Source organism: Drosophila miranda (genome assembly GCF_003369915.1).
Source record: "Drosophila miranda strain MSH22 chromosome Y unlocalized genomic scaffold, D.miranda_PacBio2.1 Contig_Y1_pilon, whole genome shotgun sequence".
NCBI classification, from domain to species: domain Eukaryota; kingdom Metazoa; phylum Arthropoda; class Insecta; order Diptera; family Drosophilidae; genus Drosophila; species Drosophila miranda.
In genome coordinates, this window is record NW_022881603.1 from 45,264,551 (window position 1) to 45,286,941 (window position 22,391).

Below are 22,391 nucleotides of genomic sequence, written 5' to 3' on the forward strand. Positions count from 1 at the left end.
CAAAATGCCCTCCTTTTTCGCGTCTCTCCGTTGTGCAAAGGTTTGAGTTTGCCAAGTCGGCATCCTTACGCATTAACTGTCTGCGAAAAGGCCACGCTGTTGTAAAATGCAAAGTGTGCAACCGCTCACATCATGCATTAAAAATGAGGATCAAACTTTCACATCGCATGTTCTGCATCCGATTTCGTTGGACAGGGTAATTCTGGCTACATCGATCGTAATCGTCCGAACTAGGAGTGGTGAAAACTTTTTGGCCAGAGCTCTGCTCGACTCTGGATCACAAATCAATTTCATTACTGAGGACCTTGGTCATCGCTTACAGATCCGTAGAGGAGTCGTGAATAAACTTACTTGGATTTGGTGAATCTAATTCCCAAGTGAAGGATAAAATACACACAGTGGTGATGTCGCGAATAAATGGTAGTGAGTTCTCATTTGATTTTTGCATCCTGAAATTCATTTCAGGTTATCACCCAGACCAGTCAGTGAATGTGACTGACTGGGGAATCCCAAAGAACCTACCACTGGTAGACCCTTATTTCTAAAAGCCACAAAGAATAGATATACTGATAGGAGCATAATCGTTCTTTGAACGATTCAGTTGTTGGTCAAATTATGAAAGATCCTGACTTTATAACTCTTCAGAAAACCCTTCTTGGCTGGGTTGTTTCGGGAAAATATGTTTCCAATAGTTCTGCTCCTCAAATTAAAAATAGTTTGAGTATCCAGCGATAGGGCTTTGAAAAACTTTTGGTCATTGGAAGAAATGCCATCTACTGTCATCAGGTCGGTTCGAAATAAGGCTCCCGTTTAAATCAGATCCAAGTTGTTTAGGCAACTCCTTTGAGTTTGCTAAACGGCGGTTTTTATCGCTTGGAAAGAGATTGCATCGTGACCCTGAGTTGAAGAAAATGTACTTGGAATTCATGGCAGAGTACCTCTCCTTGGGTCATATGTCTCCTAATGACAATAAGATTCCTTCTACTCCACAATACGTAATTCCTCATCAGTGTGTCCTGAGGCTCCAAAGTACGTCTACCAAACTCCGTGTCGTGTTCGATGCTTCGTCCAAGACGTCCTCACAGGTGGCCTTGAATGATATTCTGATGGTCGGACCTACCATTCAAGAGGAACTATACTTGACACTGCTCCGTTTCCGTCTGCTCAGGTTTGCCCTGACTGCCGATATCAAAAAGATGTATCGCCAAGTGATGGCGCTCAGCTCATAGTTGTGACGCCCAGCGCCAGGAAGACCAAGCGCCGGAGCCACAAACACCACAACAATAACATTAGAAACCCTGAAGACTAAGTATACTCGAAACACCAAGACAAGCCATGAAGACTAAAAACTAAGTATTAGTAGGATAAGTAGAACATAAGCGACAATACATGAAGACCTGCCACATAAGGATAAAAGAAATAAGTATAAGTAAACAAACAATAAAAGATACATAAAACCAACCACAGCTGATCACCACCAATGGGCCCATAGCACAGCCACCCACGGTCACACGCACGGCTGACCGCCCCAAGTGTGACCATAACCCAAGCCCCAACGGGCACACTATCAGCCGATCCGTACAAACGCGTTAGGGACACATCAGCACAACGCGCTAGGGACATACCGTACGGATCAGCTGCTTTTCGGAAATAAAAGGGGCTCCGCCAGAGCGATCAGCATCAGTTCGGCTCCGGCCAGTGGAGAGGTAAGCATCAGTAGCAGCCACCAGCAGCCCCAGCGATCCTCCTCGGAGCGCATTAAACCTCCGCCGCCTTTCCCCTCCTCGGAGCGCATTAACCCTCCGCAACATGTATTCTCCTCGGAGCGCATTCACCCTCCGCAACATTATTTCTCCTCGGAGCGCATTAACCCTCCGCAACATTTATTCTCCTCGGAGCGCATTAACCCTCCGCAACATTTATTCTCCTCGGAGCGCATTAACCCTCCGCAACATTTATTCTCCTCGGAGCGCATTCACCCTCCGCAACATTATTTCTCCTCGGAGCGCATTAACCCTCCGCAACATTTATTCTCCTCGGAGCGCATTAACCATCCGCAACATTTATTCTCCTCGGAGCGCATTAACCCTCCGCAACATTTATTCTCCTCGGAGCGCATTCACCCTCCGCAACATTTATTCTCCTCGGAGCGCATTCACACTCCGCAACATTATTTCTCCTCGGAGCGCATTAACCCTCCGACAACTCAAGGAACAACTGGAACAGATACGGGATCATTTAAGGCCAGGACAATCACTTCCAGTAACTCCCGACAATATGCTCATGGTGTACCAGATGATGAAAGCTGAAGGCACTATAATAGAGGATCATGCAATTATCAAGGTGACATTTCCATTAGTCTCAGCAAACGAACTGGAAATATACAAATTGACAGCGATTCCGGTGCCAAATAAAAATGGGATAAGCATGTTTGAAATAAAAACACCATATATGGCAGTCAATAGTCACCGTGACGAATTCGTTGAACTATCAGAGACTGAATTTAAAAACTGTCATCAAAGAGCAAACAATGACTTTGTTCGCTATAAAAAACAAACAATGTTCTCAGCCGAAACAAGTTGTGAATTACAAATGTTTCACAATAAAACGGACTCATCATGTCACCTAGTCAACACAAAAAAATCATTTTTATGGTTATAAAAGAAATCGATGGATTTTTGCAACAAAGTCATCATTAAAGCTGTCAGCGGTATGTGCAGATGGCATTTGGGATATCAAGCTACAACACTCAGGAATATTGATCGCCGAACCTGGATGCATCATTCGGAATTCGCTAATGACTGTCACAAGTCAGAGCACATTGGAAACTACTCTGCAGTTATCATACGCTCATTTCGGAGATAGTGACCTCAACGAAACATCAACTGAACGTTCTACAAATAAAGTTTCAAGAAACGATGAAAAGCTGAACTACAAGGAGATGTATCAAATGGAAACGAATCTGCTACCACCTAAACATTTTTAGTTACCCCACAATCTTGAAACCATTGATCATCATCATATTGCCATATACATTGCACTGCTGTTTATCATGATCATTGTAATGATTCATCTGGTTAAAAGGTGGTACACAACAACACTTAGCTCATCAGCTAGTGAAGAAAACGCACCAAGGCATCCATTCACAATCAATATTGATGATGGTTGAGCATACTATGTTCAACGGCCGGGAGGATGTACGATTTCAATTAAAATACAAAATCGTATGATTAGACCTAGACAAATAGCTAGCCATAAAAGGTTAAGATTTCCCAGCCACCTAAATAAATAAACGATAATATGCTCTAAATATAAATATGTGACATGCACTACTGATCTAAATAAATATACAACGGACAGCTGCATGCATTTGTGTACATACACTGTTAAGATATTTACAGCACTATCATTAAACACATTCTGGATGACCTGCATGTGGTCAAATCTCACACCATCTGCATGATAACCATTGTGACCGTCATAAATCTGACCCTTGGAATATTCCACTGTTGGATTTGTAGTAATTGCTTAGTCCTAAATATATATAACACATTTCCCTAGCAATATTATACTCAGAACTAATTAAACATACCTAATATCCTAAGTAAGCAATTATACTCATAGAACTTGTATATAAACCTCGCATTTTACCAAATAAAATCAGTACGAAAGAAAACTCTGACGTATTCACATCTCCGAAGCCCAATTTGTTCAAGTACCGATTGCGGCGACCATTTGTTACTGGTACATGAACCGGTAGGATACAAATTTACATATTCAGCATACGATTGTCATATTGTCAATCACCACAGAATCAAGTGAATCTACATCAACAGATTCATTTGATTTATTCAGTCACTTATCACCGTCTTTGATGCAGCAAGCGATAGTTCAAAAATGTTATTAGTTATTGTATCAGTACTCATCGTCCTTAAGAAATCTAATCGATACTGTTTCGTCGATTTGCGGATCGTTTCTGTCGATCGGAGACGATACAAAAATTTTCAGAGCAATGCTCATTCTTATCGTTGTGAACAGCGTTGACCCAGTGACCAAACAAAAGTGGGACGAACAGCTAACCTATGAAAAGTTGCCGCTTTGGTCTGACTTTGAGAAAGTCTTGAATCGCCGATACCAGCATCCGTCTGCTGAATAATCGACGAAGCCAAGGCAAGACAGAGTCATGCCAAGCAAGCAACATAATCGCAGATCATTTGCTTCTTCTTCCACTTTCACCAACAGTAGAACTCAACAAACTTGTAGCTATTGTTGTTCAGGAAACCATGCAGTATCAAAATGCCCTCCTTTTTCGCGTCTCTCCGTTGTGCAAAGGTTTGAGTTTGCCAAGTCGGCATCCTTACGCATTAACTGTCTGCGAAAAGGCCACGCTGTTGTAAAATGCAAAGTGTGCAACCGCTCACATCATGCATTACAAATGAGGATCAAACTTTCACATCGCATGTTCTGCATCCGATTTCGTTGGACAGGGTAATTCTGGCTACATCGATCGTAAGCGTCCGAACTAGGAGTGGTGAAAACTTTTTGGCCAGAGCTCTGCTCGACTCTGGATCACAAATCAATTTCATTACTGAGGACCTTGGTCATCGCTTACAGATCCGTAGAGGAGTCGTGAATAAACATACTTGGAATTGGTGAATCTAATTCTCAAGTGAAGGATAAAATACACACAGTGGTGATGTCGCGAATAAATGGTAGTGAGTTCTCATTTGATTTTTGCATCCTGAAATTCATTTCAGGTTATCACCCAGACCAGTCAGTGAATTTGACTGACTGGGGAGTCCCAAAAAACCTACCACTGGTAGATCCTTATTTCTAAAAGCCACAAAGAATAGATATACTGATAGGAGCATAATCGTTCTTTGAATTATCAGTTGTTGGTCAAATTATGCAAGATCCTGACTTTATAACTCTTCAGAAAACCCTTCTTGGCTGGGATGTTTCGGGAAAATATGTTTCCAAGAGTTCTGCTCCTCAAATTAAAAATAGTTTGAGTATCCAGCTATAGGGCTTTGAAAAACTTTTGGTCATTGGAAGAAATGCCATCTACTGTCATCAGGTCGGTTCGAAGTAAGGCTCCCGTTTAAATCAGATCCAAGTTGTTTAGGCAACTCCTTTGAGTTTGCTAAACGGCGGTTTTTATCGCTTGGAAAGAGATTGCATCGTGACCCTGAGTTGAAGAAAATGTACTTGGAATTCATAGCAGAGTACCTCTCCTTAGGTCATATGTCTCCTAATGACAATAAGATTCCTTCTACTCCACAATACGTAATTCCTCATCAGTGTGTCCTGAGGCCCCAAAGTACGTCTACCAAACTCCGTGTCGTGTTCGATGCTTCGTCCAAGACGTCCTCACAGGTGGCCTTGAATGATATTCTGATGGTCGGACCTACCATTCAAGAGGAACTATACTTGACACTGCTCCGTTTCCGTCTGCTCAGGTTTGCCCTGACTGCCGATATCAAAAAGATGTATCGCCAAGTGATGGCGCTCAGCTCATAGTTGTGAAGCCCAGCGCCAGGAAGACCAAGCGCCGGCGCCACAAACACCACAACAATAACATTAGAAACCCTGAAGACTAAGTATACTCGAAACACCAAGACAAGCCATGAAGACTAAAAACTAAGTATTAGTAGGATAAGTAGAACATAAGCGACAATACATGAAGACCTGCCACATAAGGATAAAAGAAATAAGTATAAGTAAACAAACAATAAAAGATACATAAAACCAACCACAGCTGATCACCACCAATGGGCCCATAGCACAGCCACCCACGGTCCTCGGAGCGCATTAACCCTCCGCAACATTTATTCTCCTCGGAGCGCATTAACCCTCCGCAACATTTATTCTCCTCGGAGCGCATTCACCCTCCGCAACATTTATTCTCCTCGGAGCGCATTCACACTCCGCAACATTATTTCTCCTCGGAGCGCATTAACCCTCCGACAACTCAAGGAGCAACTGGAACAGATACGGGATCATTTAAGGCCAGGACAATCACTTCCAGTAGCTCCCGACAATATGCTCATGGTGTACCAGATGATGAAAGCTGAAGGCACTATAATAGAGGATCATGCAATTATCAAGGTGACATTTCCATTAGTCTCAGCAAACGAACTGGAAATATACAAATTGACAGCGATTCCGGTGCCAAATAAAAATGGGATAAGCATGTTTGAAATAAAAACACCATATATGGCAATCAATAGTCACCGTGATGAATTCGTTGAACTATCAGAGACTGAATTTAAAAACTGTCATCAAAGAGCAAACAATGACTTTGTTTGCTATAATAAACAAACAATGTTCTCAGCCGAAACAAGTTGTGAATTACAAATGTTTCACAATAAAACGGACTCATCATGTCACCTAGTCAACACAAAAAAATCATGTTTAGGGTTATAAAAGAAATCGATGGATTTTTGCAACAAAGTCATCATTAAAGCTGTCAGCGGTATGTGCAGATGGCATTTGGGATATCAAGCTACAACACTCAGGAATATTGATCGCCGAACCTGGATGCATCATTCGGAATTCGCTAATGACTGTCACAAGTCAGAGCACATTGGAAACTACTCTGCAGTTATCATACGCTCATTTCGGAGATAGTGACCTCAACGAAACATCAACTGAACGTTCTACAAATAAAGTTTCTGTCACAAGTCAGAGCACATTGGAAACTACTCTGCAGTTATCATACGCTCATTTCGGAGATAGTGACCTCAACGAAACATCAACTGAACGTTCTACAAATAAAGTTTCAAGGAACGATGAAAAGCTGAACTACAAGGAGCTGTATCAAATGGAAACGAATCTGCTACCACCTAAAAGTTTTAAGTTACCCCACAATCTTGAAACCATTGATCATCATCATATTGCCATATACATTGCACTGCTGTTTATCATGATCATTGTAATGATTCATCTGGTTAAAAGGTGGTACACAACAAGACTCCCTTCTCAGCAGAGACATACACTTAGCTCATCAGCTAGTGAAGAAAACGCACCAAGGCATCCATTCACAATCAATATTGATGATGGTTGAGCATACTATGTTCAACGGCCGGGAGGATGTACGATTTCAATTAAAATACAAAATCGTATGATTAGACCTAAACAAATAGCTAGCCAGAAAAGGTTAAGATTTCCCAGCCACCTAAATAAATAAACGATAATATGCTCTAAATATAAATATGTGACATGCACTACTGACCTAAATAAATATACAACGGACAGCTGCATGCATTTGTGTACATACACTGTTAAGATATTTACAGCACTATCATTAAACACATTCTGGATGACCTGCATGTGGTCAAATCTCACACCATCTGCATGATAACCATTGTGACCGTCATAAATCTGACCCTTGGAATATTCCACTGTTGGATTTGTAGTAATTGCTTAGTCCTAAATATATATAACACATTTCCCTAGCAATATTATACTCAGAACTAATTAAACATACCTAATATCCTAAGTAAACAATTATACTCATAGAACTTGTATATAAACCTCGCATTTTACCAAATAAAATCAGTACGAAAGAAAACTCTGACGTATTCACATCTCCGAAGCCCAATTTGTTCAAGTACCGATTGCGGCGACCATTTGTTACTGGTACATGAACCGGTAGCATACAAATTTACATATTCAGCATACGATTGTCATATTGACAATCACCACAGAATCAAGTGAATCTACATCAACAGATTCATTTGATTTATTCAGTCACTTATCACCGTCTTTGATGCAGCAAGCGATAGTTCAAAAATGTTATTAGCCTTTTCGTGAGACTAGTTAGCTCATAGCGACGCTAGTATACCAGTGATCAAAAAATGTAATCATTTGATTTCGTGCCTCTCTGATGAAGCATTAGGAACAATAAAGGCATCCCAAGTCACCGAAGCAAAATATGAAGAGGCCATGGCCGGCCTATAGCGATTATATGACGAGTTTATGATTTTCACGAATAATATCTCCACACTGTTCAATCTGCCGAGAATATTGTATCAGTACGCATCGTCCTTAAGAAATCTAATCGATACTGTTTCGTCGATTTGCGGATCGTTTCTGTCGATCGGAGACGATACAAAAATTTTCAGTGCAATGCTCATTCTTATCGTTGTGAACAGCGTTGACGCAGTGACCAAACAAAAGTGGGACGAACAGCTAACCTATGAAAAGTTGCCGCTTTGGTCTGACTTTGAGAAAGTCTTGAATCGCCGATACCAGCATCTGTCTGCTGAATAATCGACGAAGCCAAGGCAAGACAGAGTCATGCCAAGCAAGCAACATAATCGCAGATCATTTGCTTCTTCTTCCACTTTCACCAACAGTAGAACTCAACAAACTTGTAGCTATTGTTGTTCAGGAAACCATGCAGTATCAAAATGCCCTCCTTTTTCGCGTCTCTCCGTTGTGCAAAGGTTTGAGTTTGCCAAGTCGGCATCCTTACGCATTAACTGTCTGCGAAAAGGCCACGCTGTTGTAAAATGCAAAGTGTGCAACCGCTCACATCATGCATTACAAATGAGGATCAAACTTTCACATCGCATGTTCTGCATCCGATTTCGTTGGACAGGGTAATTCTGGCTACATCGATCGTAAGCGTCCGAACTAGGAGTGGTGAAAACTTTTTGGCCAGAGCTCTGCTCGACTCTGGATCACAAATCAATTTCATTACTGAGGACCTTGGTCATCGCTTACAGATCCGTAGAGGAGTCGTGAATAAACATACTTGGAATTGGTGAATCTAATTCTCAAGTGAAGGATAAAATACACACAGTGGTGATGTCGCGAATAAATGGTAGTGAGTTCTCATTTGATTTTTGCATCCTGAAATTCATTTCAGGTTATCACCCAGACCAGTCAGTGAATTTGACTGACTGGGGAGTCCCAAAAAACCTACCACTGGTAGATCCTTATTTCTAAAAGCCACAAAGAATAGATATACTGATAGGAGCATAATCGTTCTTTGAATTATCAGTTGTTGGTCAAATTATGCAAGATCCTGACTTTATAACTCTTCAGAAAACCCTTCTTGGCTGGGATGTTTCGGGAAAATATGTTTCCAAGAGTTCTGCTCCTCAAATTAAAAATAGTTTGAGTATCCAGCTATAGGGCTTTGAAAAACTTTTGGTCATTGGAAGAAATGCCATCTACTGTCATCAGGTCGGTTCGAAGTAAGGCTCCCGTTTAAATCAGATCCAAGTTGTTTAGGCAACTCCTTTGAGTTTGCTAAACGGCGGTTTTTATCGCTTGGAAAGAGATTGCATCGTGACCCTGAGTTGAAGAAAATGTACTTGGAATTCATAGCAGAGTACCTCTCCTTAGGTCATATGTCTCCTAATGACAATAAGATTCCTTCTACTCCACAATACGTAATTCCTCATCAGTGTGTCCTGAGGCCCCAAAGTACGTCTACCAAACTCCGTGTCGTGTTCGATGCTTCGTCCAAGACGTCCTCACAGGTGGCCTTGAATGATATTCTGATGGTCGGACCTACCATTCAAGAGGAACTATACTTGACACTGCTCCGTTTCCGTCTGCTCAGGTTTGCCCTGACTGCCGATATCAAAAAGATGTATCGCCAAGTGATGGCGCTCAGCTCATAGTTGTGAAGCCCAGCGCCAGGAAGACCAAGCGCCGGCGCCACAAACACCACAACAATAACATTAGAAACCCTGAAGACTAAGTATACTCGAAACACCAAGACAAGCCATGAAGACTAAAAACTAAGTATTAGTAGGATAAGTAGAACATAAGCGACAATACATGAAGACCTGCCACATAAGGATAAAAGAAATAAGTATAAGTAAACAAACAATAAAAGATACATAAAACCAACCACAGCTGATCACCACCAATGGGCCCATAGCACAGCCACCCACGGTCCTCGGAGCGCATTAACCCTCCGCAACATTTATTCTCCTCGGAGCGCATTAACCCTCCGCAACATTTATTCTCCTCGGAGCGCATTCACCCTCCGCAACATTTATTCTCCTCGGAGCGCATTCACACTCCGCAACATTATTTCTCCTCGGAGCGCATTAACCCTCCGACAACTCAAGGAGCAACTGGAACAGATACGGGATCATTTAAGGCCAGGACAATCACTTCCAGTAGCTCCCGACAATATGCTCATGGTGTACCAGATGATGAAAGCTGAAGGCACTATAATAGAGGATCATGCAATTATCAAGGTGACATTTCCATTAGTCTCAGCAAACGAACTGGAAATATACAAATTGACAGCGATTCCGGTGCCAAATAAAAATGGGATAAGCATGTTTGAAATAAAAACACCATATATGGCAATCAATAGTCACCGTGATGAATTCGTTGAACTATCAGAGACTGAATTTAAAAACTGTCATCAAAGAGCAAACAATGACTTTGTTTGCTATAATAAACAAACAATGTTCTCAGCCGAAACAAGTTGTGAATTACAAATGTTTCACAATAAAACGGACTCATCATGTCACCTAGTCAACACAAAAAAATCATGTTTAGGGTTATAAAAGAAATCGATGGATTTTTGCAACAAAGTCATCATTAAAGCTGTCAGCGGTATGTGCAGATGGCATTTGGGATATCAAGCTACAACACTCAGGAATATTGATCGCCGAACCTGGATGCATCATTCGGAATTCGCTAATGACTGTCACAAGTCAGAGCACATTGGAAACTACTCTGCAGTTATCATACGCTCATTTCGGAGATAGTGACCTCAACGAAACATCAACTGAACGTTCTACAAATAAAGTTTCTGTCACAAGTCAGAGCACATTGGAAACTACTCTGCAGTTATCATACGCTCATTTCGGAGATAGTGACCTCAACGAAACATCAACTGAACGTTCTACAAATAAAGTTTCAAGGAACGATGAAAAGCTGAACTACAAGGAGCTGTATCAAATGGAAACGAATCTGCTACCACCTAAAAGTTTTAAGTTACCCCACAATCTTGAAACCATTGATCATCATCATATTGCCATATACATTGCACTGCTGTTTATCATGATCATTGTAATGATTCATCTGGTTAAAAGGTGGTACACAACAAGACTCCCTTCTCAGCAGAGACATACACTTAGCTCATCAGCTAGTGAAGAAAACGCACCAAGGCATCCATTCACAATCAATATTGATGATGGTTGAGCATACTATGTTCAACGGCCGGGAGGATGTACGATTTCAATTAAAATACAAAATCGTATGATTAGACCTAAACAAATAGCTAGCCAGAAAAGGTTAAGATTTCCCAGCCACCTAAATAAATAAACGATAATATGCTCTAAATATAAATATGTGACATGCACTACTGACCTAAATAAATATACAACGGACAGCTGCATGCATTTGTGTACATACACTGTTAAGATATTTACAGCACTATCATTAAACACATTCTGGATGACCTGCATGTGGTCAAATCTCACACCATCTGCATGATAACCATTGTGACCGTCATAAATCTGACCCTTGGAATATTCCACTGTTGGATTTGTAGTAATTGCTTAGTCCTAAATATATATAACACATTTCCCTAGCAATATTATACTCAGAACTAATTAAACATACCTAATATCCTAAGTAAACAATTATACTCATAGAACTTGTATATAAACCTCGCATTTTACCAAATAAAATCAGTACGAAAGAAAACTCTGACGTATTCACATCTCCGAAGCCCAATTTGTTCAAGTACCGATTGCGGCGACCATTTGTTACTGGTACATGAACCGGTAGCATACAAATTTACATATTCAGCATACGATTGTCATATTGACAATCACCACAGAATCAAGTGAATCTACATCAACAGATTCATTTGATTTATTCAGTCACTTATCACCGTCTTTGATGCAGCAAGCGATAGTTCAAAAATGTTATTAGCCTTTTCGTGAGACTAGTTAGCTCATAGCGACGCTAGTATACCAGTGATCAAAAAATGTAATCATTTGATTTCGTGCCTCTCTGATGAAGCATTAGGAACAATAAAGGCATCCCAAGTCACCGAAGCAAAATATGAAGAGGCCATGGCCGGCCTATAGCGATTATATGACGAGTTTATGATTTTCACGAATAATATCTCCACACTGTTCAATCTGCCGAGAATATTGTATCAGTACGCATCGTCCTTAAGAAATCTAATCGATACTGTTTCGTCGATTTGCGGATCGTTTCTGTCGATCGGAGACGATACAAAAATTTTCAGTGCAATGCTCATTCTTATCGTTGTGAACAGCGTTGACGCAGTGACCAAACAAAAGTGGGACGAACAGCTAACCTATGAAAAGTTGCCGCTTTGGTCTGACTTTGAGAAAGTCTTGAATCGCCGATACCAGCATCTGTCTGCTGAATAATCGACGAAGCCAAGGCAAGACAGAGTCATGCCAAGCAAGCAACATAATCGCAGATCATTTGCTTCTTCTTCCACTTTCACCAACAGTAGAACTCAACAAACTTGTAGCTATTGTTGTTCAGGAAACCATGCAGTATCAAAATGCCCTCCTTTTTCGCGTCTCTCCGTTGTGCAAAGGTTTGAGTTTGCCAAGTCGGCATCCTTACGCATTAACTGTCTGCGAAAAGGCCACGCTGTTGTAAAATGCAAAGTGTGCAACCGCTCACATCATGCATTAAAAATGAGGATCAAACTTTCACATCGCATGTTCTGCATCCGATTTCGTTGGACAGGGTAATTCTGGCTACATCGATCGTAATCGTCCGAACTAGGAGTGGTGAAAACTTTTTGGCCAGAGCTCTGCTCGACTCTGGATCACAAATCAATTTCATTACTGAGGACCTTGGTCATCGCTTACAGATCCGTAGAGGAGTCGTGAATAAACATACTTGGAATTGGTGAATCTAATTCTCAAGTGAAGGATAAAATACACACAGTGGTGATGTCGCGAATAAATGGTAGTGAGTTCTCATTTGATTTTTGCATCCTGAAATTCATTTCAGGTTATCACCCAGACCAGTCAGTGAATGTGACTGACTGGGGAATCCCAAAGAACCTACCACTGGTAGACCCTTATTTCTAAAAGCCACAAAGAATAGATATACTGATAGGAGCATAATCGTTCTTTGAACGATTCAGTTGTTGGTCAAATTATGAAAGATCCTGACTTTATAACTCTTCAGAAAACCCTTCTTGGCTGGGTTGTTTCGGGAAAATATGTTTCCAAGAGTTCTGCTCCTCAAATTAAAAATAGTTTGAGTATCCAGCGATAGGGCTTTGAAAAACTTTTGGTCATTGGAAGAAATGCCATCTACTGTCATCAGGTCGGTTCGAAATAAGGCTCCCGTTTAAATCAGATCCAAGTTGTTTAGGCAACTCCTTTGAGTTTGCTAAACGGCGGTTTTTATCGCTTGGAAAGAGATTGCATCGTGACCCTGAGTTGAAGAAAATGTACTTGGAATTCATGGCAGAGTACCTCTCCTTGGGTCATATGTCTCCTAATGACAATAAGATTCCTTCTACTCCACAATACGTAATTCCTCATCAGTGTGTCCTGAGGCCCCAAAGTACGTCTACCAAACTCCGTGTCGTGTTCGATGCTTCGTCCAAGACGTCCTCACAGGTGGCCTTGAATGATATTCTGATGGTCGGACCTACCATTCAAGAGGAACTATACTTGACACTGCTCCGTTTCCGTCTGCTCAGGTTTGCCCTGACTGCCGATATCAAAAAGATGTATCGCCAAGTGATGGCGCTCAGCTCATAGTTGTGAAGCCCAGCGCCAGGAAGACCAAGCGCCGGCGCCACAAACACCACAACAATAACATTAGAAACCCTGAAGACTAAGTATACTCGAAACACCAAGACAAGCCATGAAGACTAAAACTAAGTATTAGTAGGATAAGTAGAACATAAGCGACAATTCATGAAGACCTGCCACATAAGGATAAAAGAAATAAGTATAAGTAAACAAACAATAAAAGATACATAAAACCAACCACAGCTGATCACCACCACTGGGCCCGTAGCACAGCCACCCACGGTCACACGCACAGCTGACCGCCCCAAGTGTGACCATAACCCAAGCACCAACGGGCACACTATCAGCCGATCCGTACAAACGCGTTAGGGACACATCAGCACACCGCGCTAGGGACATACCGTACGAATCAGCTGCTTTTCGGAAATAAAAGGGGCTCCGGCCAGTGGAGAGGTAAGCATCAGTAGCAGCCACCAGCAGCCCCAGCGATCCTCCTCGGAGCGCATTAAACCTCCGCCGCCTTTCCCCTCCTCGGAGCGCATTAACCCTCCGCAACATTTATTCTCCTCGGAGCGCATTCACCCTCCGCAACATTATTTCTCCTCGGAGCGCATTAACCCTCCGCAACATTTATTCTCCTCGGAGCGCATTAACCCTCCGCAACATTTATTCTCCTCGGAGCGCATTCACCCTCCGCAACATTATTTCTCCTCGGAGCGCATTAACCCTCCGCAACATTTATTCTCCTCGGAGCGCATTCACCCTCTGCAACATTATTTCTCCTCGGAGCGCATTAACCCCCCGCAGCATTTATTCTCCTCGGAGCGCATTAACCCTCCGCAACATTTATTCTCCTCGGAGCGCATTCACCCTCCGCAACATTATTTCTCCTCGGAGCGCATTAACCCTCCGCAACATTATTTCTCCTCGGAGCGCATTAACCCTCCGCAACATTTATTCTCCTCGGAGCGCATTCACCCTCCGCAACATTCTTCTCCTCGGAGCGCATTAGACCTCCGCGACCCCAACCGACACCGACCAGAAGACTACCAGGACCCGCACGCAACCATCCGCCACGTGCGGCAAACCCGAAGGACGACCCCGGCAGCCGACCCGAAGGAAGAGCCAGAAGAAAAAAACCCGCGCACCTACCAAACTTTGTACCTTTTAAGAACAATAAAAAATAACTCTATCTCTGTTATAACCGCTCAAGACCCGCCTTATTCTTGAACCACGAGACTCTCTTTCAGCTACCACACCCAGAGATCAAACAAATTTCTGTGGAACACGGCGCGACGAGCATACCCCGGCCGAAGCGCCATCACAGTGGCGCCCGAGCAGGTTGTGGTAGCATAAGAAGCATAATCTCAAAGGTCAAGATGGCAAAACAATGGATAAACCAAGCAACGAAACTGGAGTTACAAAACTATTGCGAGGAATTCGGATTGGAGAAACTGGATGGACTAGAGACCCAAAAGAAGGTTAGGTTAGGTTAGGTTGACCCGGACGGCCCTCAGAGGGGGCCCCACATAGGCCAGTATGGCCCTTAGTTGTCCGGATAGGGGGGGGGGGGGGGGGGGGGGGGGGGGGGGGGGGGTATTAACCGTCGCGGCAGTGTTTTGTGGGTTTGAAGTCCTCGAGGATCGAGGTATTTTTCGCATAGGCCAGTAGTTGCTGTGGCGTCCTCTTGGAGGCATCTTCCAGTGATGCCAGCACTGGGGCGCCCAGGTATTTCCTCCTTGCCCTTAAGAGAGCAGGACAGTTGCAGATGAGATGTTCTAGGGTTTCGGTTGCCCCAGAATCGTCACATTTCCTACAACTGTCTCTGTTTGTGATTCCTAGCTTTGTCGCATGCGCCGCAGCCAGGCAGTGTCCCGTTAATATTCCCACTAATAATCTGCAGTCCTTCCGTGGTAGGTGCAGCAGGTAGTGGCTGAGTTTGTCATTGCGTTCCTTGCACATGATTTTCGAGGTTCTGCAGGCGGTGGTACTCCTCCACCTACATTCGGTTTGTGATCCGGCCTGCTTTTCTAGATCGCTTTGCAGCGTTCTGAGGGAGACAGGCACGTTCTCGGTTCTCGTATTCGCCAGCCCGACGCCTTCCTTAGCTAGTACGTCCGCCGTCTCGTTCCCTTCGATGCCCTGGTGGCTGGGAATCCAGTAGATCCGCACTGACTTTGTCGTGCTTAGGGTATCTAGTGCCTCCCTGCTCGCCAAGACATTTCTGGAACTGACTGCGGACGACTGCATGGATCTTATCGCCGCTTGGCTGTCGACGAATAGGTTGACCGCATCGTGTGCTCTTTCAGTGAGAAGAGCGACTTCTGCTGCTTTCCTGATGGCAAAAACCTCTGCCTGGAATATGCTACAATGGTCCGGTAGCTTATATGACAGCCTTATCTCAGGGTCTGTACAGTATAGGCCCGCTCCTACTCCTCCGTCCATCTTGGAGCCGTCCGTATATATATTGAGGTGCTCCGTTTGGTCTCTTCCGATTTTCCAGTCTTCAGGTCCCAAGGACGCAGTTGTTTTTACGTTGAGGCATGTTTGGGGGGTCATGTAATCAGTTGATCTGTTCATTTCCCTTCCAATTGAACTATGCCCGTATTCTTGTGGCGACATATTTCCTGAAGCGATGAGGCGTTGTGCTGCCTTTCCTGCAGTCAGACGGGCGTGGATGTCTAGGGGTTCGATTCCAAGTAGGGTTCGAGTGCTTTTGTTGGGGTTGACCTCAGCGCCCCTGTAATACAGAGCAAAGCCTGTCGCTGAGTCCTTTCCATAAGCTTATGATACGTTTTCTTTCCAGTAGCTTGCCACCACACTAAGACTCCATACAGCAGAGTTGGTCGCACCACCGAGATGTAAATCCAATGCATCAGAGCCGGAGATAGGCCCCATGTGCTGCTGAGCATCTTCTTGGATGCATAAAGCGCAATGGTGGCCTTCTTCACCCTTTCCAATACATTGGGTTTCCATGCCAGTTTACTATCCAGTACTGTGCCCAGGTATTTGACTTGTGTTTTTGGGGTTAGCCTAGTTTGATTGATCTTCGGGGGGGTCCATATCGGTACCTTGTACCTCTTGGTAAAGAGGATGAGGTCCGTCTTGTCCGCGTTGATACTGAGTCCTACTTCTTCCGCCCACTCGCGTATCTCCCTGAGTGTTCGTTGCATTAGTGAGCTGAGGGTCGATGGGCAAACACCCGTAATAAGTATGCTTATGTCGTCCGCATAAGCTGTTATTATTGGGGCCTTCCTTTCGTATCTCTTGATGAGGTCGTCGACCACCAGATTCCACAGGAGGGGCGACAGGACTCCACCCTGGGGTGTGCCTCTGTGTGCCTCTTTCACCATGGAAGCGGTGCCCCACTCTGATTGCACCCGTCTGCATCCTAGGAGGTTCCTTATCCACAGGTTGATTGCTGGGTGTGTATTAGTTGCTACCAGGCAATTTGTTATTGCTTCCGTAGCCACGTTGTTGAATGCTCCGGAGATGTCCACGAATACTCCCAGTGCATACTTTTTATTGTGAAGGGCTTTCTCAATGGTAGCTACTACCGAATGTAGTGCGGTCTCCACCGATTTCCCTTTAGTATAGGCATGCTGGTTGGTTGACATCAGTCCCCCTACCTCATTCCTGATGTGTAAGTCCAGCAGCTTTTCTAGCGTTTTTAATATAAAGGAGGTAAGGCTTATCGGTCTATAGTCCTTGGGACTCGCATGGCTGCACTTTCCTGCCTTTGGGAGGAAGACAACTCTCGAGGTTCTCCATTGGATAGGGATATAGCCAGTACTTATACAAGCTGTGAATATTGCGGAGAGCCATGGGGTAATCGCCTCTTTGGTCACCTGCATCATGGCTGGGAATATCCCGTCAAGTCCTGGTGCTTTTGTGCCCGCAAAGGAGTCTATTGCCCAGTGGATTCGCTTGGTGGTTTACAAATCTGTTGGGGGTGTTGTTCCTCGGTTGCTAGGTCCTGGTGCTCTTTGGCATCAGCGACCTCGGTGCAACCAGGGAAATGTTCCTCCATTAGTGCTGTTAGGGCTTCGTCACTGCCCTCTGTCCACTGTCCGTCATCTAGCTTTAATTGGCTTTGTATGGTAGGCTGCTTAGAGAGCAGCTTTCGTAGCCGTGCGGTTTCTGGTACTTTCTCGATGTTGGAGCAGAAAGTCCTCCACGAGTTCCGTTGTGCTTTACGTATTTCCTTCTTGTAGCTCCTGAGTAGGAGTCTGTATTCCTCATAGACGATCCCTTCGTTCGCTTGTTTGGCGATCTTAAAGAATTCCTTGAGGTTGTCCCTCCACCAGAGTGGCTTGGACCTCTTCTTCGTCCTCGAGGGTTTGCACGATGTGTGGTAGGCGTCCAGCAACGCGTTGGATAGGGTCTCTAGAGACTTCTCTATGTCCTCCGCGGATTTCACTGTGCCCGGACTCGCGAGCTTCGAAGTAACTGTCTTTTTAAACTTTTCCCAGTTTGTATTCCGGGGGTTTCTATAGACTATTACCTTCGAAGAATGTTTGAAGTCGCACTTAAACTGAATGTACTTGTGATCTGAGAAGGAGGGTCTTTCAAGGACCCTCCAGCTAGATACCGTAGTACTGTTTCCCGTTGCTAGTGTTAGGTCTAGCACGTTGGATGAAGTCGGACCCACGAAGGTGTGCTCCTCCCCGACGTTTGCTATATATAGATTAGTATAAAGTAGTATAAAGACCCAAAAGAAACAACTACTACAATTTTCGGAGAGATCAGACCTCCCAATAAATATTCGAGAGAGGCTAGAACAAATAGCAAATACCCAAACACGAGGGAAAATCCCGAGAACCAAGAGCCCAAGGCAACAATCACCAAAAGGAGTACCACAAAAACCAACAATGGAAGAGATCCAAGGGGAGACCAGGACAGGCAGGAAGAAATCGCTATTTCCAAAACAGATAAAGAAAGGATCACCAGAAGCAGTAGCGATAATAGAAAAAATACGCAAGTGGGACCAGATCTTTACAGGAAAAGGAGGGCTGCTAGAATTCCTGAGCAGGATGGAGGAATTAGCAGAAACCTACGGGGTAGAACCGGACCACCTCGTATTCGCAATGCCGATAATCCTGGAAGAAAGCGCGCTAGACTGGTGGCACACAAAGCCAGCGCCAGTCACATAATGGGAGGAAGCAAACGGCGGACTAAGAGAAAACCTCATATCCCCCAGATACCAAGAGGAGCTTGCAAAACAAGTGGCAGAGCGAAAACAAGCGGAAACAGAACCAGTTCGAGACTATATCCAAGAAATAAGGAAGTTAAGGAGGTTCGGAACCTACACAGAGCAGGAAAAACTGGAAATAATATACCAGAACTGCCGGCTGCCGCTGAAACTATACGTGAAGAGTAGAGAATTCCAAACGCTGTCGGAATTGATTATCATCACAGAGGAATTCGAATAAATTGAGACAGATGCAGGACTCTCCAAGGTTACAGGTCGCCAATGGAATTACCCACAAAACGACCAACCAGCATGGCAAAGGACGCAATACCGACAAAGGAAATGTCAAAGATGTGGAATCTATGGGCACGAGGCCCGAACATGCAGCAGGGAACCCGTACTGTACTGCTGGACCTGCAACAAACAAGGAGTACGCACAATAGACTGTTGCAGAAAACAACCGGAAAACACACAGGGCGCAGGACCAACCCGCGAATCTCCTGTGGCCCAAAACCAGCTGAGCGGGACAACACATAACTAATATTTAACAAGAACCAACTTTTAGGACGGGCCAGGATTGGATCACAACTGATGGAAGTAATAAGCAACAAGATGCATGATAAACGAAAGGGCGGCCAAAAAACTAAAAGGAGAAGGTATCGCGGATCGAAGCACTCGGAGAACAACACGAAGAATCAAACTAACAGTAGAACTAGGGGGAAAAGAAACCACCCAATCATTCCTAATCATGACAGGGGTACCAGACACCCCCATACTAGGAATGGAATTCTTAAAGGAGGCAGGCACATCAATAACGTGCGGAGAAGCCACAATCAACTTCAACGGGGAACCAAACCCAAAAAAAAAAGAGGAAAGCGCAAGACATTCGGTAACAGAGCCAACGGACGAGGAAATCGAAAAATGGATCACAACGGAGGTACAGAAATCCAACACTCTTGAAGGGGTGAGCAATGTTACGAAAAATCGGATATTTCTGAAGGATGACAGACCAGTCAAACAGAGGTATTACCCAAGAAACCCAGCGCAAATGGAAATCATCAACAAAGAGATCAGCGAACTCATAAGGCAAGATCTAATAGAACCATCACAAAGCCCATACAGCTCACCGATTGTCCTCATAAAAAAGAAAACTGGAGATTGGAGGGTCTGCGTGGACTACAGACTGTTAAACGAAAAAAACGAAGAAGGATGCATACCCATTACCACGGATGGACTTTATTCTAAATCAGCTTAAAGAGGCTAAATACATTAGCACGCTCGACTTAAAGTCGGGTATTGGCAAATCCCAATGGAAAAACACAGAGCCGACACTACACAGCCTTTACAGCTCCCGGGCGATGATTGTACCACGCAGGTCATGCCATTCGGACTCACAACAGCACCTGCAACGTTCCAAAGAGCCCTAGACTTGGTAATCGGACCGGACATGGAACCATTCGCTTTCGCATACCTATACGACATAATCGTGATTGGGCGGACGAAAGTTGAACACATGCAGAAACTACAAACGGTATTCGAACGACTACGGACAGCAAACCTACGCATTAACGCAGCAAAATGCCACTTTTTCCAAAAGAAACTTAAATATCTAGGACACATGGTGAGCGAGGAAGGAATACACACAGACCCAGACAAAGTGGCGGCCATCAAAGAACTCACCGCACCAACTACACTGAAACAGCTGCATAGTTTTTTGGGCCTGGCATCTTGGTACCGCAGATTCGTACCAGCGTACACCGAACGAGCAAAAGCTCTACAAGACCTATTAAAAAAGGGGCAAAAATTTGAGTGGGGCGAAGCAAAAGAGAACAGCTTCCAAGACCTAAAGCTGTGTCTAACGGAAGCACCAATATTAGCATGCCCAGACTTCAGAAAAACATTCATACTCCAAACAGACGCAAGCGACTGCGGCCTAGGAGCGGTGTTGACCCACGAAGATGCGGACGGAGAACATGTAATTTTCTACGCAAGCTCAAAAGCGAGGAAACCAAATACTCCGCAACGGAAAAAGAATGCCTAGCCATCTACTGGGGTAGACACAAGATGAGGATGTACCTAGAAGGCTACCAATCGTAATTACATATCACCTAGCCCTCAAATGGTTAAATTCCATCGAAAGCCCATCCGGACGAGTAGCAAGATGGGCATTGGGACTGCAACCATTCTAATTCGAAATACGATATCGGAAAGGCAAGTTGAACGCAGTGGCGGACGGACTCTCCCGCTTACCACGCAGAACCCGAATAGCAGAAATTGTATAATGCGCTTGGTATCAAAACAAATGGAACCAAGTAGAGATGACACCAAAAGAAGCTACGGATTATACCATAAAACACGGAAGATTATACCGACACATACCAAGCCAAACCGACGAAGACGATCAACCCTGGAAACTGTGCGTTCCAAAACAAGAGAGACAGAGGGTACTAACCGAAAATCACACAAACCCAACAGCCGGACATCTCGGGATCAGACGCACGAAAATCAGAATAAGGCAGCGATACTTTTGGCCAGGGCCAAGCAGAGACGTAACACGATTCGTACGAACATGCGAAAGCTGCCAAAAATTTAAGGTATCGCAGCAAGCATCGGCAGGCAAAATGCTGACCAAAATCGCAAACGCACCATGGGAAACAATATGCGTCGATTTCGTGGGACCACTCCCAAGGTCGCCGCACGGCAACACCGCACTAATCGTGTTTATAGATAAATTTTCGAAATTGGTGGAGGTCACACCTGCAAGAAGCGCAACAGCTGACGCATTCCTAAAGGCGTTCAGAGAAAAAATACTGGCGAGGGGAGGTGCACCAAAGCGATTGATCTCAGACAACGGCGTACAATTTACAAGCAGAAAGACGAAACAGGTAATGAAAACGTGGGGCATCACCCAACAATTCACGGCACCATAAATGTAAAGGACAGTGTATCAAGCAGTTAACACTATCCCATCTGTTCGGAGCAGAACCCAGCCGATTAGCTGCTTGCCAAATAGCACCTAATTCTTGGCCCTCAGCCGCTTATTTTGTTTGTTACTTATGTCTATGTCACTCATTTGTTTGTTAAAGCTTTGCGCGTGCTTGCCCTGCTAAACGCTCTCTGCCAGCTCGCTCTTCGCTATCTCCGCTTTGCGTCTGCCTACCGACGTCAGCCGAGCGAAGCTGCGCTTAGCGATCGGAGCGGCAATGTAAAGGCAAGCCACACTTGCAATTTGGATGTCACGCATTAAAGAACATATCGTAATTTTATTTCTGCGCCGAGTTTTATTTAATTCGAAATAATTAGTCGGCCGATTGGGGATAAAAAACATTATCTCCTGTAGTGTATTGACACTCAGACTTAAGCACGCGTTGTCTTCAAGATTCTCTTTTATTCTATATCCCTTGGATGGTGTGACCGTATATAGATATTAATATAATTCCTAACACGCC

At 44.1% G+C, this 22,391-nt stretch overlaps 1 pseudogene; it reads right to left on the reverse strand.

Annotated features, from left to right (window-relative positions):
* Positions 1 to 10,819: 10,819 nt before the first annotated feature.
* Positions 10,820 to 22,391, reverse strand: part of LOC117191699 — a 51,884-nt pseudogene continuing 40,312 nt past the window's right edge.